This window comes from Anolis carolinensis, chromosome 2 (assembly GCF_035594765.1).
Source record: "Anolis carolinensis isolate JA03-04 chromosome 2, rAnoCar3.1.pri, whole genome shotgun sequence".
NCBI classification, from domain to species: domain Eukaryota; kingdom Metazoa; phylum Chordata; class Lepidosauria; order Squamata; family Dactyloidae; genus Anolis; species Anolis carolinensis.
In genome coordinates, this window is record NC_085842.1 from 207,846,946 (window position 1) to 207,862,430 (window position 15,485).

The 15,485-nt window shown below is 44.0% G+C and overlaps 1 long non-coding RNA gene across 1 annotated transcript; it reads left to right on the forward strand.

Moving 5' to 3' along the window:
* The first annotated feature begins 10,728 nt into the window (after nt 1-10,728).
* Nucleotides 10,729-14,753, forward strand: LOC134296504 (uncharacterized). The gene is made up of 2 exons (XR_010003283.1): nt 10,729-11,695; nt 13,857-14,753. It is a non-coding gene; the product is annotated as an uncharacterized LOC134296504 (long non-coding RNA).
* Nucleotides 14,754-15,485: the final 732 nt, after the last annotated feature.

Here is a 15,485-nt window from a genome sequence, read left to right on the forward strand (position 1 = left end):
GTTGGATGCAGGGAGGGGGCAGCAAGATGTGGAATTTCCCTCCATCCTTTTGTGGACCTAAGCCTAGATCTGTCTCTCTTTTTCCTGACTGGGCATGAATGAAAGAATACACACACACACATACATCTTGGGTATGTAGGGAGAGGAAAAATGTCTCAGTGCATATTGGAGGTAAAATTCACAGCTATGTTCAAAGTTCTAATCATAGGGTATTTTTAAGACCAAAGCCCGGGAAGGTGTGGCCCTGCAGATGTTACCAGACTGACTGGTGGATAAAGGGAATGGCTGTCTGAACATCTGGAGGACAACATATCCAGACAGCATTTGAATAGGAGTGCCAGGTGATGTAGGAAGCCTTAGAGGATGCATGTGACCATTTGAATCCTAGACCTCTGCCCATCCTGGCTGATAAAGGAAACCAGAGGGGTTTGGCAGAGTGGGTGAAGGTGGTGGTTAATGCCTCCTTGCAAGAATGCAAGATTCTAGTGGGCCTAAAGGAGGCCATTGTTGAAAAAACCATCACTGGATCCCACTCAGTTGAACAACTTCTTGCCAGTGTCCAATCTCCCCTCTTTGGGCAAGTCCTGGAACGTGTGGTGGCCTCACAACTCCAGGTATTCTTGGAGGAAACTAATTATCTGGATCCAACACAGTCTGGTTTAGGCCATGACATGGAACTGAAACAGCCTTGGTCGCCTTAGTAGATGATCTATTCAGAGAACTGGATGGGGGAAGTGTGTCCCTGTTGGTTCTCTTGGACCTCACAGCAGCCTTCGATACCGTAGACCACGGTATCTTTCTGGGATGCTTCACAGGAATGGGGCTTGGAGGTACTGTGTTGCAGTGGCTCCGGTCCTTTCTATAGGGCCGCTTCCAGAAGGTGTTATTGGGGGACACCTGCTCGGCCCTGAAGTCGTCCTGCGGGGTCCTGCAGAGTTTGGTACTGTCCCCCATGTTGTTTAACATCTACATGAAGCTGTTGGGAGAGATCATCCAGAGTTTTGGAGTTTGATGCACTCTATACGCAGATGACATCCAACTCTTCTACTCCTTTCCACCTGCTGCTAAGGAGGCTGTTCAGGTCCTGAACCAGTGCTTGGCAACTGTGATGGTCTGGATGAGGGTGAACAAACTGAAATTGAAACCAGACAAGACAGAAGTACTCCTGGTCAGTCGTAAGGCTGAACAGGGTATAGGGTTGCAGCATATGTTGGATGGGGTTACACTCTCCCTGAAGACGCAGGTTTGCAGCTTGGGAGTTATCCTGGATTCATCATTGAGCCTGAAACCCCAGGTTTCAGAGGTGGCCAGGGAAGCATTTGCACAATTAAAATTTGCGTGCCAGTTGCGCTCATACCTTGAGAAGCCAGACTTGCACACGGTGGTCCACACTCTTGTTACATCTCAAATAGACTACTGCAACACACTCTATGTGAGTTTGCCTTTGAAGATGTTTGAAAGCTTCAGGTAGTCCAAAAGGTGGCAGCTAGGTTCCTTACTGGGCCTCTGGTAGTGGCACAGTGTGTTAAAGCGCTGAGCTGCTGGACTTGCAGACTGAAAGGTCCCAGGTTCAAATCCTGGAAGTGGAATGAGTGCCCGCTGTTAGCCCCAGCTCCTGCCAACCTAGCAGTTTGAAAACATGAAAATGTGAGTAGATCAATAGGTACCTCTCTGGCGGGAAGGTAATGGCACTCCATGCAGTCATGCCGACCACATGATCTTGGAGTGTTGGATAAGTGAGACTCTACTATACTATAAATCAGGGGTCCTCAAACTTTTTAAGCGGAGGGCCGATTCACAGTCCCTCAGACTGTTGGGGGGCCGGACCATGAAACAGTCCAAAATTAGGATTGTTGTTGTTGAGTGCCTTCAAGTCATTTCAGACTTAGGTCAACCCTAAGTCTAAAGTTTAGGACAGAGGCCAGGTAAATGAGGCCTTAGTTTGGGGACCCCTGATCTACATGATCTCAAGACCATAGGTAAGCAATGAGACCTCCAAAAACCATCCAGATGGTCTCATAAGACCATCAGTAAGGAAAGGGACCTTCAAAGACTATCTAGATCAGGGGTCCCCAAACTTTTTAAACAGGGGGCCAGTTCACGGTCCCTCAGACCATTGGAGGGCCGGATTACAGGGGTTTTTTTAAAACTATGAACAAATTCCTATGCACACTGCATATATCTTATTTTCAAGTAAAAAACAAACAAAAACGAACAAATACAGCCTCAATGTTAATAATAATAATAATAATCATCATCATCATCATAAAAATAATAAGGAGGGTTGGAAGAGACCCCTTGGGCCATCTACTCCAACCCCCTTCTGTTTTTGTCCACACCATAATCAAAGCACCCCTGACAGATAGCCATCCTATAATAATAATAATAATAATAATAATAATAATAATAATAATAATAATAATGTAATAAACATGGTTGGAAGAGACTCCTTCAGCCATCTAGTCCAACCCCCCTTCTGCTTTTGTGCACCAAAACATAAAGAACCCCTGACCAACAACAACAACAACAATAATCACCGTTGGAAGAGATTGCTAGCCTTCAAGAAAAATGAATCCACAACAGGGCTGCAGAGTATTCTTTCAGTTATTCACATTGGAATGTCTGACGAGGGAGAGAGGCACATGCGGACTCCCTGCTTGTCTTGCCTTGTCTCCCTGCTTGTCTCCTCGGCAGCGGCGGGGGGGGGGGGGGAGGTGCATGCGAGGTGAGGAAAAGGCGTGAGCCTTTCTCTCCTCGCTCGCCCGGCACGCACCTTTCCCGCTGCATTCCTCAGTGGCAGGGGCGGGAAAGCTGGCCACAGGGCAAGGGAGGAAAGGCGAAGGCCTTTTACTCACCCTGTGTGTATCTTCCTCGGCGGCAGCAGCGGGAAAGCTGCCCGCGGGGCGAGGAAAAGGCTTGCACCTTTCTCTCCTCTCTCTCCCAGCATGCACCTTTCCCGCTGCCTTCCTTAGTGGCAGCGGTGGGAAAGCTGCCCACGGGGCGAGGGAGGAAAGGTCCAAGCCTTTTACTCACCCCTGTGCATCTTCCTTGGCGGCAGCAGCAGGAAAGCTGCCCACGGGGCGAGGAAAAGGCGTGCGCCTTTCTCTCCTCTCTCGCCCAGCACGCACCTTTCCCGCTGCCCTCCTCGGTGGCGGCGGCGGGAAAGCTGCCCGTGGGGCGAGGGAGGAAAGGTGCAGGCCTTTTCCTCACCCTATGTGCGTCTTCCTCGGCAGCGGCAGCGGGAAAACTGCCCATGGGGCGAGGGAGGAAAGGCGCAGGCCTTTTTCTTGCCCTGTGTGCATCTTCCTTGGCAGCAGCAAGCTGCCCACGGGGCTAGGAAAAGGCGTGTGCCTTTCTCTCTCTCGACCAGCACACACCTTTCCCGCTGTCTTCCTCGGCAGCAGCGGCAGGAAAGCTGCCCACGGGGCGAGGGAAGAAAGGCGCTGGCCTTTTACTTGCCCCATGTGTACCTTCCTTGGCGGCGGCGGGAAAGGTGCGTGTGGGCCGGGGAGGAGAGAAATGTGCATGCGCGGGCCGGATAAATGGCTCTGGCGGGCCGCATCTGGCCCGCGGGCCGTAGTTTGGGGACCCCTGCTATAAATCATAAAAAATTACAATTTACAGCCTAAGGAAGGGAGGAAGGAGAAGGGAGAGAAAAGGAGCCCAAGTGGCAATGGGAGGAGAAGGAGATTTATCAACACACGATTGGTTGATTAAGGCTTAAAATAGTGTATAATGACTAAAATAATGTATAAGTATTAAAATAAATATAGTGTCCCTACTTCGCGGATTTTCACTTATTGCGGGTGGTCCTGGAAGGTAACCCTCGTGATGAGGGAACATTGTAATATGCTGTACACCTAGGTGAGAAAAGTGGTATAGAAATGCAATAAATAAATAAATAAATAAATAAATAAATAAAGCTTTGTTATAATTCACTGTTCTAGCACTTTTATTCCAGTTTAACTGTCACAGCAACATTCCATAGAGTTCTGGGATTTGTAGTTCAGTGAGATCCACTCTCTGAGGATTCTAAATTCCCCTTCCAAAACTCAAATCTCAAGACTCCGTAGAACGTTGCCATGACAGTTAAAGTAGAATAATCTACATTTATAAAAGGGAAAGTATGCCTGTCTTTTTGTATCACAAAGGCTGTTGCTGGATAAAAATGGATTGGCTGTTGCTAGGTGAAGTGCTGTCACTGGGAAAGAAAGGTGACATGTATATGATGGGAAAGGAGGAAGGAAAGAGCCACAAAGAAAACCATGTTGCCATGGAAATATTGTGAGGTAGGCTGGAGCTGGAGAAGGGAGAAAGGGGAAGGGAAAGAAAGAAAGAGAAAAAGAAGGGAAATGAAGGAATTTAGGAGGGAAGGAAGGGGGGGAAATAAAAAGGAGGAAAAGCATGAAAGGTGAAAGGGTATGAGGGAAGGGAAAGAGAAAGAGAAAACAGGGAACCTCTTGGATATAAATGCTAGTAGCATTAAAGCAGCATAGTGTGAATGGGCCCTTAAAGCCTAACTCATTCATTTCCCCTTCCTCATTTCAGTCGAATCATGTCCTTCCAATGTAATTTTCTAGAAACCATAACAAAGGCGCCCTCCAAAAACCTGAGAAAGTGAGGCTTTCTCTTCTGTCTCCCATCCCATAAATTGAACATTTAACTCAGGATTTATGTCCCCGTCCTTTGCACACTTCCTTGGGGTAAGCCAGGAAGAAGTCAATAAGACATCTTGTTGAATCTAAAGGATGAAGCAGGGAAAAAAGAGTATATTTTAATGATGGTTGTTGCTCTTTATTCTTCATATATCCAAAATGAGAGGTGTTCCCGATGAAAAATCAACACGTGGAAGTGTTAAGGGCTATCTCAGCTAGAGAGCTACTTTGGTACCTCTGACCAAACTACAAATCCCTAGTTTTTATAGGATATAGCCTGGGTGATATAATAGTACAGTGGGAAAGAATCCTAGGTCGGGTAGAAAAAACATATTGACTATTTTAATAGAGGCCCACTCTGACCCATCATGAAACTGACATGATGGGAAGAAATTGTTATCAGTTTCAGTCTGTGTGTACATTCATATGCATGTATACACATAGGTGCATGATGAGTTCATACAGAAGCTACATGGCCATCTGTCGGGATTTTTTTTTATCATGTCATAAGTGATTTGAGAACATACTGCAAGTCGCTTCTGGTGTGAGAATATTGGCTGTCTACAGAGACATTGCCCAAGGGACACCCGGATGTGTTGCTGGGAGGCTTCTCTCATATCCCCACACCAAAGCTGACAGACGAGAGCTCATCCCATATCGCCGATTCGAACTGCCAACCTTCAGGTCAGTGACCCAACCTTCAAGTCAGCAGTTCAGCTGGCACAAGGGTTTAACCCATTGCACCACCGCGACTCCTTTTATCTGTCAGGATGCTCTGATAGAATTTTCCTGCATGGCAGGGGGTTGGACTGGCTGGCTCTTGTGGTTTTTTCCAACCCTATGATTCTGTGATTCTGTCTACACCAGCACTGATATACTTTCTATTTTAAGAAAACAACCAAGCCTGAAGTCTAGGGAAATCGACCATATCACTTTCACAATAGCTACGGTCTTTCACTTTTGGATAGTGCATTCCACCAGCATAAAGCATGGTAGTAGAAGGAAAAGGGTGATTGGTCCAGCAGCTGTGGAGGCAGGCAGGTACTTTAGAAACAGTGTGGTTGAAGTTGGCAGATTTTGTCTACATCCCCCTATTCTGCAACTTTAAGAAAAGTGCAACCATTGGCATAGGGCACCAATAGCCTTCTGGCCATATTTGTAGGACACAAAGAATGGTCATAGGGCAGCCTGTCCATGTTTATGGACATGTGGGTGGAGATTAGAAAACCTATATCACACAAGTGTGGGGAGACAGCTCTGAACAACACACTCTCCAATTGTCTCAATTTGATAGGGCCAGTCCTTGATTGATTCTCTATCATACCACTTGTAGAGCTGCTTTTAAAATGTCTTTGTTTTTCTCTCCCTATTCCCCCCTTTTTTCTCAGTTGGCTGGAAACTGAGTTCAAGGTCCAAATACAGTTTGACTCAATTAACAGGGTGTGGAGATGTGGCAGGGAGGAATCTTTATATCCCACCGCTGCCACCAATTGTGGAGATGTGGGTTAGAGGAGGAATCTTTTTATTAATTTATATTATTATATATTTAACTATATCCGCTGCCACCAATATAAATATGTTTTATTTAACCGCGGCCACCAATTGTGGAGAACTCAGGCAGAGGGGAATTTATTTTCTTTATTCTTCTTATTTACTTTAGATGGTGTCGTAACTTAGTTTTGAATATATGTGACAGAGACTTGGATATGGAAGAACAAAAAATAAGTTTATTTCAGGCACAGAGCTTGGTGGTTACAATATTACTTCTTAGAGTTAAACTTTCTTAATCCGTTGCAAATATAACTTATGATGAATACTCTTTCAAATACTTTCTCCTTTCCTTTCCCAACCAAAACTACTAACTGATCACGTCAGATCTAACTGGGATTACTTTCCCTTCCTACTCAGACTCTACAAATAAACCTAAACAAGTCACCTAACTTGCTTAATTTAACACCACTAGAGATCTGAGTTCCCCTGGTTTCCCTAACCTGGAACCAGTGGCTTCCCTGTGACTAAAAATCACAGACTAAACTGTTTTTAAAATATTCCCTCCTTTTCCTTCAAACGGCGGTTGGCTCCGCCCTCGTTACTATGGTAACCTGCCTCAGAATGCTGAGCTGGTGGTTACCATCCCCCACGCACTGGTAACTAATACTTACCCTTTTAAAACATAGCCAAACATGACTTTTAAAAGGAAATTAAACATGACATCTATACATCAAAATAAAAACACACTTCTTTACACAGGGAAAAAAGGGGAGAGGAAGCAGGTGGGATGCTGCCCTTACTTGTAGGCATAGGCAAAAGCAAATTATTGTATACCTTCCAAGCATGTGAGTTCTTGCTCATTAATACCTTTTGTCATCTTTGCTGCATTCTGATGTTCCTTGGCCACATAGATCCCAATTCTCATCTGTGAAATGTTTGAAGGCATGTTTTGTGGTTTTTGTTGATGCTGCTGTTAGCTGTTGTTACATCAACTTCAACTTATCTATGAATGAGAGACCTCCAAGTCAGTGTACAAAGGTAAATAGGTGAGAATATGACATATTTTGAATGTTTCCTGGTTCGAATCTGGGAAGTGGGGTGAGCTCCCACTGTTAGCCCCAGCTTTTGCCAACCTAGCAGTTTGAAAACATGCAAATGTGGGTAGATCAATAGATACCGCTACGGCGGGAAGGTAATGGTGCTCCAAGCAGTCATGTCAGCCACACAACCAGGAGGTGTCTATGGACCATGACAGCTCTTTGACTTAGAAATGGTGATGAGCACCAACCCCCAGAGTCACACATAACTAAACTTAATGTCAGGGGAAAACCTTTACCTTTACTATGACATATATCTGGTAGTGGTAGTGAGTAGGGAGAGCCATTCCTGTACTGGTTAAGTACTACTGGTGGAGAGTTAACATTTTACAGGGCATAAAGAAAAGCATATTTTAACTTACGATAATTAAATCTATATAATAAAACATTAAAACAGCATGGAAAAAATTGCACTTCAGATACATGCATCTGTTGACAGGGCACACCACAAATGCAGGAAGACGGAGATACAGCTGGAAATCCACCAGCCTGCCTTCATTTTAAAAACCTGATCCAAGCAGATTTAAAATGACATTTCTGTTTCTCACACATGTGTGCTAATGGGATAAGAGAGGCACAAAGGTGCTTTAAATGGTGCTTATGAAATTGGTTTTTGGATGGGAGGATCTGGCAGCATGCCTGGAGTGGAAGAGAGAGAGGCTCCCAACCCGGTACTTCCACGTTCTGCTTGTAGTTGTGGGTGGGACTGGGGTGGTCCTGTGGGCAGAATCAGGGTGGGAAGCAATTTGGGGAAAGCAAACCCACGTGGGCCTATCCCAGAGGAAGATGAAATACGTCTCTGAAATAAGAGGGTGACCGTTCAGTTGAACAAATGGGGGCATTACATTTTATCAATTATCAAAAACTTTATGTTTGCCCCCATCCCATGCAGAATAAGTCGCACACACACACCTTTAATACCCCAAGAGCAAGAGTGATTGCAGAATATTCATGTACATATTCCTCTTCTCCCAAATCTGCCAGGAGTAGGTGTGAATAAAACAATTTGCTGAACCTGGCTCCATTTCACAAGCACACCCACCATCTGTCATTCAGTTCCAGGCTGCTGATTTTGAAGGATTTTTACAGCAAGGAAAAAAATGCCAATTTCCATAGTAAGGAAAACTTATTCCCTTCTCTTTCGCCCTTCCCTGCCATTTCTTTAATATAATCCCAACTCAATGAGTACACTAATATCCACAATGCAAATTTGTGTCGGTTTTCAGCTAGATTAATTGAAAACGTATTGTTGAAGAGCCCCGGTGGCGAAATGTGTTAAAGCACTGAGCTGCTGAACTTGCAGACCTAAAGGTCCCAGGTTTAAATCCAGGGAGCGAAGTGAGCGCCCGCTGTCAGCTCCAGCTTCTGCCAACCTAGCAGTTCGAAAACATGCCAATGTGAGTAGATCAATAGGTACTGCTCCGGCAGGAAGGTAACAGTGCTCCATGCAGTCATGCCGGCCACATGACCTTGGAGAAGTCTACGGACAATGCCAGCTCTTCGGCTTAGAAATGGAGATGAGCACCAACCCCCAGAGTCAGACATGACTGGACTTAACGTCAGGGGAAACCTTTACCTTTACCTATTGTTGAAGGGTTTCATTGGGCTGCTGTGAGTTTTCTGAGCTGTATGGCTATGGTCCAGAAGCACTCTCTCCTGACATTTCGCCCACATCTATGGCGGGCATCCTCAGTATTGGGAATTAGGTCAGTGAAGTTTATATATTTGTGGAAGGTCCAGGGTGGGAGAAAGAACTCTTATCTGTTGGAGGCGAGTGTAAATATTGCAATTAATCACCTTGATTAGCATTGAAAAGCCTTGCAGCTTCAAAGCCTGCCTGATTCTTGCCTGGGGAATCCTTTGTTGAAAGGTGTTAGCTGGCCCTGATTGGAAACTAGGTTAGTGAGGTTTATACATCTGTAGAAGGTCCAGGGTGGGTGAAAGAACTCTTGTCTGTTAGAGGCAAGTATAAATGTTACAATTAATCATCTTGATTAGCATTAAAACGCCTTGCAGCTTCAGGGCCAGAGAACACCTCCCAACAAAGGATTCCCTCAAGCAGGAAGCAGCTAGGCTGTGAATCTACAAGGCCATTAAATGCTAATCAAGGTGGCCAATTGCAACATTCACACTTGCCTCCAACAAATTAGCGTTCTTTCTCCCACTCTGGACCTTCCACAGATATAGAAACCTCACTGACCTGGCTTCCAATATGCCTCACAACCTCTGAGGATGCCTGCCATAGATGTGGGTGAAATGTCAGGAGAGAATGCTTCTGGAACATGGCCATACAGCCTGGAAAACTCACAGCAACCTACTAACTGAATACGGTTTCTACAAATTGTAATTTGGCAAGACTGGTGCTAATTGAGTTTTACCATCTGTTCATTCTGCTTTTTTTATAGGGCTACAGCTCCCATGGTTCGTTCTAGGAAAACTTGTAAACAATGGCAGAGATGGAGAACCTTTGGCCTTCCACGTGTTGGATTGTAATTCTCATCAGCTCTAGCTAGGGGTGAGGGATGATGAGAATTGCAGGACAACAAACTCCAAAGGGCAAATGTTTCGCCACCTTTAAACTATGGCTACCTTCACATCAGAAATAAGCTTCTTTTTTCCATGTCAGGAGGAACTTGAGAAACTGCAAGTCACTTCTGGTGTGAGAGAATTGGCTGTCTGCAAGGACGTTACCCAGGGGACGCCCAGATGTTCTAATGTTTTACCATCCTCGTGAGAGGCTTCTCTCATGTCCCTGCATGGGAGCTGGAGCTGACAGAGGGAGCTCACCTGCTATCCCTGGATTCGGGCTGCTGACTTATCAGTCAGCAGTCCTGCTGGCACAAAAGTTTGATTCATGGTGCCAATGGGGGCTCCAGAGAGAAGCTTAGCTGCTGCTTCTCCCTCCCCCTCCCCCTTCCTTTATTTCATTAGAGGACATAATATGGAATAAGCTTAAGACTGGTAGAGTATAAATCTCATCAGCTTGTTCTCTAGCAGAAGATGATAACAGTAGGAGTTATAGCCTTCTTTGCTCTTGAAAATATATAATCCTAACTATATGGCGGGGGTTGGACTGGATGGCCCTTGTGATGTCTTCCAACTCTATGATTCTATATTGTAGCATATCAGACCCAAATCTGGCCAGCACTTATTTTTTTATTTTTTTATTTACTACATTTATATCCCGCTCTTCTCATCCTGAAGGGGATTCAGAGCGGCTTACAAATCAAATGAACATACAATATATTATTAGCATAGCACAATATAAGCATTAAATTATTATATTGTACTATATCATTATATGGTAATATTATTAGTAATATTACATTTAAGATATAATATATAATTAATATTATTTTATTGTATTATTATTGGTATAATATTGTATTACATTATTGGTATAATATTATATTACATTTGACAGGAGAGTGCTTGTTGTTTAGTCACAGCTATCTGCAAGCCCTTTGACAATATTGTGAGTATGTGAAAAGTTGCAAAGCAAAACCGTTCAGCACAACTATGTGAACACAAAGTTTGGAAAATTAGTCTATGTTTTGAAAGGCAGTGACAGTCTATTTGCTTGTCAGAACTAGTCTGCTTCCCATCTTAATTCAGTTTCTGCATTTGAAATATGCAAATCAAGCAAAATGTTCATCTCTCTCCCTGCTGGGATTGCAACCGCACTATGAGTAAGGCTGTTGCTGTGGCTTTGGATTGGTGCAATGCTGCATCACAGTACCTGGGACTCCAACAAATGAATATTCGATAGTAAACACAGTATGAATTAGAAGAATGGACTGATCTCCTTTTCTTTAAAGGTCAGGGAATATCTCTTTAGAGGAGCTCCATGTTCTAAGAAGGCTTTTTGACCTTGCTGGAATACTTTAGTCCTCATCTAAGGACTGTAAGTACATTTATCCTAATGTAGACCAGAGATGTGTTGAAGCAAGCCCCCACATTAGTAGCCTTCAAGAAAGACTTGAAAACATGGCTCTTCCGTTGTGCTTTTGGAGAGTAACTACTTTATATTTCTTTTCCGTTGCTCCCTTCCAATATCTATCCTCTAGACTGCACCACTATCTTATGACCCTGTTCTTTGTGGTTTTATTCTTATGTCTTTCTCACCCTGAGTTTTAACTTAATGTTCATGAGGCGCGCCCTTGTTTTTTTTCCCCTTGATTTTGCATTGTAATGTATATTATTATCTATTGTATTGTTCACTGTGTTGTGATATGTTGTTCTTTTATATGCTGTTATATTGTATTGTTCTGGGCATGGCCCCATGTAAGCAGCCCCGAGTCCCCGTTGGGGAGATGGTGGCGGGGTATAAATAAAGTTTTATTATTATTATTATTATATTATTGAGCTAAAGCTCTCATTATTTCTAGCGAGAATGCCCTTTGATAAGGACTGTGACCCCAATGCATGTGGAAGGTGCCAGGTTCAAGAAAGGTGAGTATCTTTATGTCTTGAAAAAAACCAAATCTTCAGTTTTAAAGTTACACAGAGAAGGTAAGCAAAGAGAACTACTACCGGTAGGTTTAGACTCTGGAGAGAGTATACCATTGGTATATGTGTGCATGTGTATGAAAAGTATACCTTTCTGAAAGATCGCAGTGTTAGCAGCAGCCAAAATGCTTCATGCTCAGCAGAAGAAAGAAGACATCAGAGAAGTAGGCTGCGTAGAGTTGACTGAGAGGGGCCAGAGTCGTGTTGAAAACTTGCTTAACTTGCTTCCACAGAAGTTGTTGGACATATTTGTCCAATGAACAATGTTCAAATTCAGTTCATGTTCTCAAAAATGGAGTGGCATGGTAGTGCCGTTACACATGTGTGTGTGGCATTATTTTATTTAGTTAAGCATTTGGTTTCATATTCGGTTTTATGTTGAACATTTCCTTTCCCTCCAACAAAAGGGCCATGTGAAACGAATCAAAGTGGCATTCCACATTTGGAGATGTGTACTACATCATCCAGTGGCCTGCCTTGCTTTGCTATTGCTGTATGACTCTGGAAAGAGTGTGACTGCTATTGTACTGCATCAGCAGAATTTTGTCCAGAGCATTTAGACCACCTGTGTTGAACTGGTGCCCTTATAAAGAAATGTAGCTGTTACAAAAACATCTTAAATTACAGTAGAGTCTCACTTATCCAACATAAACAGGCCGGCAGAACATTGGATAAGCGAATATGTTGGATAATAAGGAGGGATTAAGGAAAAGCCTATTAAACATCAAATTAGGTTATGATTTTACAAATTAAGCACCAAAACATCATGTTATACCACAAATTTGACAGAAAAAGTAGTTCAATACACAGTAATGCTATGTAGAAATTACTGTATTTACTAACTTGGCACCAAAATATCACGATGTATTGAAAACATTGACTACAAAAAAGCGTTGGATAATCCAGAATGTTGGATAAGCAAGTGTTGGATAAGTGAGACACTACTGTATCAGCAATCTCCTCTTCCAGTGGGAACAAAGTCTAGATTAAGTGCTGCCACTCCATTTGAACTCCACAATGCTCGCCATAGAGCTGTGAATTGCATAACAACATTCGGCCCATCTAGCCTTCACCAAGAGACAGCCTGAAAACCCCACCCTCTAAAAAAAATTAGAATAACACAGGCAACTGCTGAGTTGCTGAACTTGCTGACCAAAAGGTTGGCAGTTTGAATCCGGGGAGCAGGGTGAGCTCCCACAGTTAGCCCCAGCTTCTGCCAACCTAGCAGTTTGAAAACATGCAAATGTGAGTAGATCAATAGGTACTTCTCCAGCGGAAAGGTAACGGCACTCCATGCAGTCATGCCGGCCACATGACCTTGGAGGTGTCTACTGACAATGCTGGCTCTTCATCTTAGACATGGAGATGAGCACCAACCCCCAGAGTTGGACACGACTAGACTTAATATCAGGGGAAAAACCTTTACCTTTTACCTTTACTATACATCACCTAATTCTGATGGAGCCCCCAGATGGCGTAGTGGACTAAGTGACTTGAAGGTTGGGTTGCTGACCTGAAGGCTGCCAGGTTCGAATCCCACCCGGGGAGAGTGTGGATGAGCTCCCTCTATCAGCTCCAGCTCCATGCGGGGACATAAGAGAAGCCTCCCACAAGGATGGTAAAAACATCAAAACATCTGGGCGTCCCCTGGGCAACGTCCTTGCAGACGGCCAATTCTCTCACTCCAGAAGCAACTCTGGTTGCTCCTGACACGAAAAAACAAAAAAACAAAACAAAACAAAACCTAATTCTGATGATTTCCCCAGCTCTGTTCTTGGAGCAAAAATACCTTGTTTTAAAAAACTAAGAAACAAAGCTCTTATTATTAGAAAATTGATTTTGAATCCAGTGCTGTGTCCTGAATTTGTGTATTATCATGGCCAGTGTACCTAAAACGCACTTCATATTTTTGCACCTCCCAGTTGTCCTTGGATACCTCAGGCCCCTTCCACACCGCTGAATAAAATGCCATATTATCTACTTTGAACTGGGATATATGGCAGTGTGGACTCTGGCTGTGTGGAAGGGCCCTCAACAAAGCAAGAAAGCCAGGTTCAATTCAGGGAAGGCCAGAGACTATTACTGCTGTTTTGTTTTTTTTCAGTTCTGCGGAGTCTCCAGATGCCTCGCTGGTCCTGATTTACAAGGCTGTTTGTTTAAGGCAGAGCTCAGGCAGCCCCTCCTAATGGAGGCAAGAACATCTGCAGCCCCATCAATCTCACACAAACCTCTCCTCCACCCAAAGATCTGGGCAGAATTCTCTTGCCTTGGTGTCTCGCTACCAGGCCAGTTTATGGAACCTGTTCCTTCGCAGGCTGACACCGTTTCTTGTCCCTTCCCCCAGCCCTCCCCTCCCCTTGCTGCCTCACCTTGTAGCCCCCAACCTCAGGAGTTAGTCAGGAATGGACACACTGGCTCCTAACAACCCCTGATGGATGGCGCAATGGGAGTGATATTGATCAAGCCTCATTAGAAAAGCTTTTTCATCACCAGGCAAAGTGTTTCTCTGCTCCCCTGACAAATAGGGGTGTCACAGGGCACTGACGACATCATATATCCTCTCTTCTTCTTTTTCTCACAGCCACCCCCTCCCGCCTTCAACACCGTGCTCAGAGAAGAAAACAACTCAGGAGTGGGGGTGGGGGAGGCAGCACACAAACGCAGGGTCAGGAGCATCCAGGTTGAGAAGGGAAGACAAGTGCTGGGGAGAGAGAAAATGATAGTGAGATTGGGAATTCTTGCTAGATAGAGAAGAGCAGCTACAGATTTGGTTTTGGCAGAAGAGGAGATGAGGATATATGATGCCCTCAGTGCCCCGTGACATCCCTATTTCTCAGGACAGAGAAGCAAGGATGTGATTTTCCCAGGACTCACTTGGGAAAGATGTACGGATGAAGTCAATGGACTTTGGTGAAGTATCTACTGATGGCTGTTCAGAGATGTAACTCCTTGCTAGATCTTGAGAAAAATAGAATGGAATTAAAAATATTTCTCATATTAATCTCCTCCTCAACCATTATACGTATGCTCCTGGAGAGAAAACTGCTCTGAGAAGGCCTCTTGACCTTGCTGGAATAATTGGATGTCATAATTGGCTTTTAGATGACTTAGGGACAGTACCCATAATGAAACACCTTTTACATTGAACCTGCCTATATCCCAAGACCATGGGAGCCCCTCTGTTTCAAGTTGGGGTGGTAATTTATAATAAAAACCACACCACTTTTGAACTTCTACTGAAGCCATTTTTTGTAGAAAATGGAAGACTGTTATAAAGTATTACCATAATGATGATATGAGGTTTGTAGCATTATAATGTAACAAATTAAAATTTTGAGTCATTTGCAAGTTTTGGGGTTTTTTTAACCCTACATTTGAATAATTACTTTAATTAAAGAAAATGTAAAACTTTTTAAACACATTGATTTCAGGATGTTTAAGTTAACATCCGGGCTGTGGCGCAGGCTGTTGAGCAACCACCTGCAGCCAGCTGCAATGAATCACTCTGACCAGGAGGTCATGAGTTCGAGGCCAGCTCGTAGCCCCGTGTTTGTCTTGTCTTTGTTCTATGTTAAGGCATTGAATGTTTGCCTTATATGTGTAATGTGATCCGCCCTGAGTCCCCTTTGGGGCGAGAAGGGCGGAATATAAACACTGTAAGTAAATAAATAAATAAATAAATAATAAGTTTATTTATATCCCGCCTCTATCTCCCCTGAAGGGGACTCGGGGC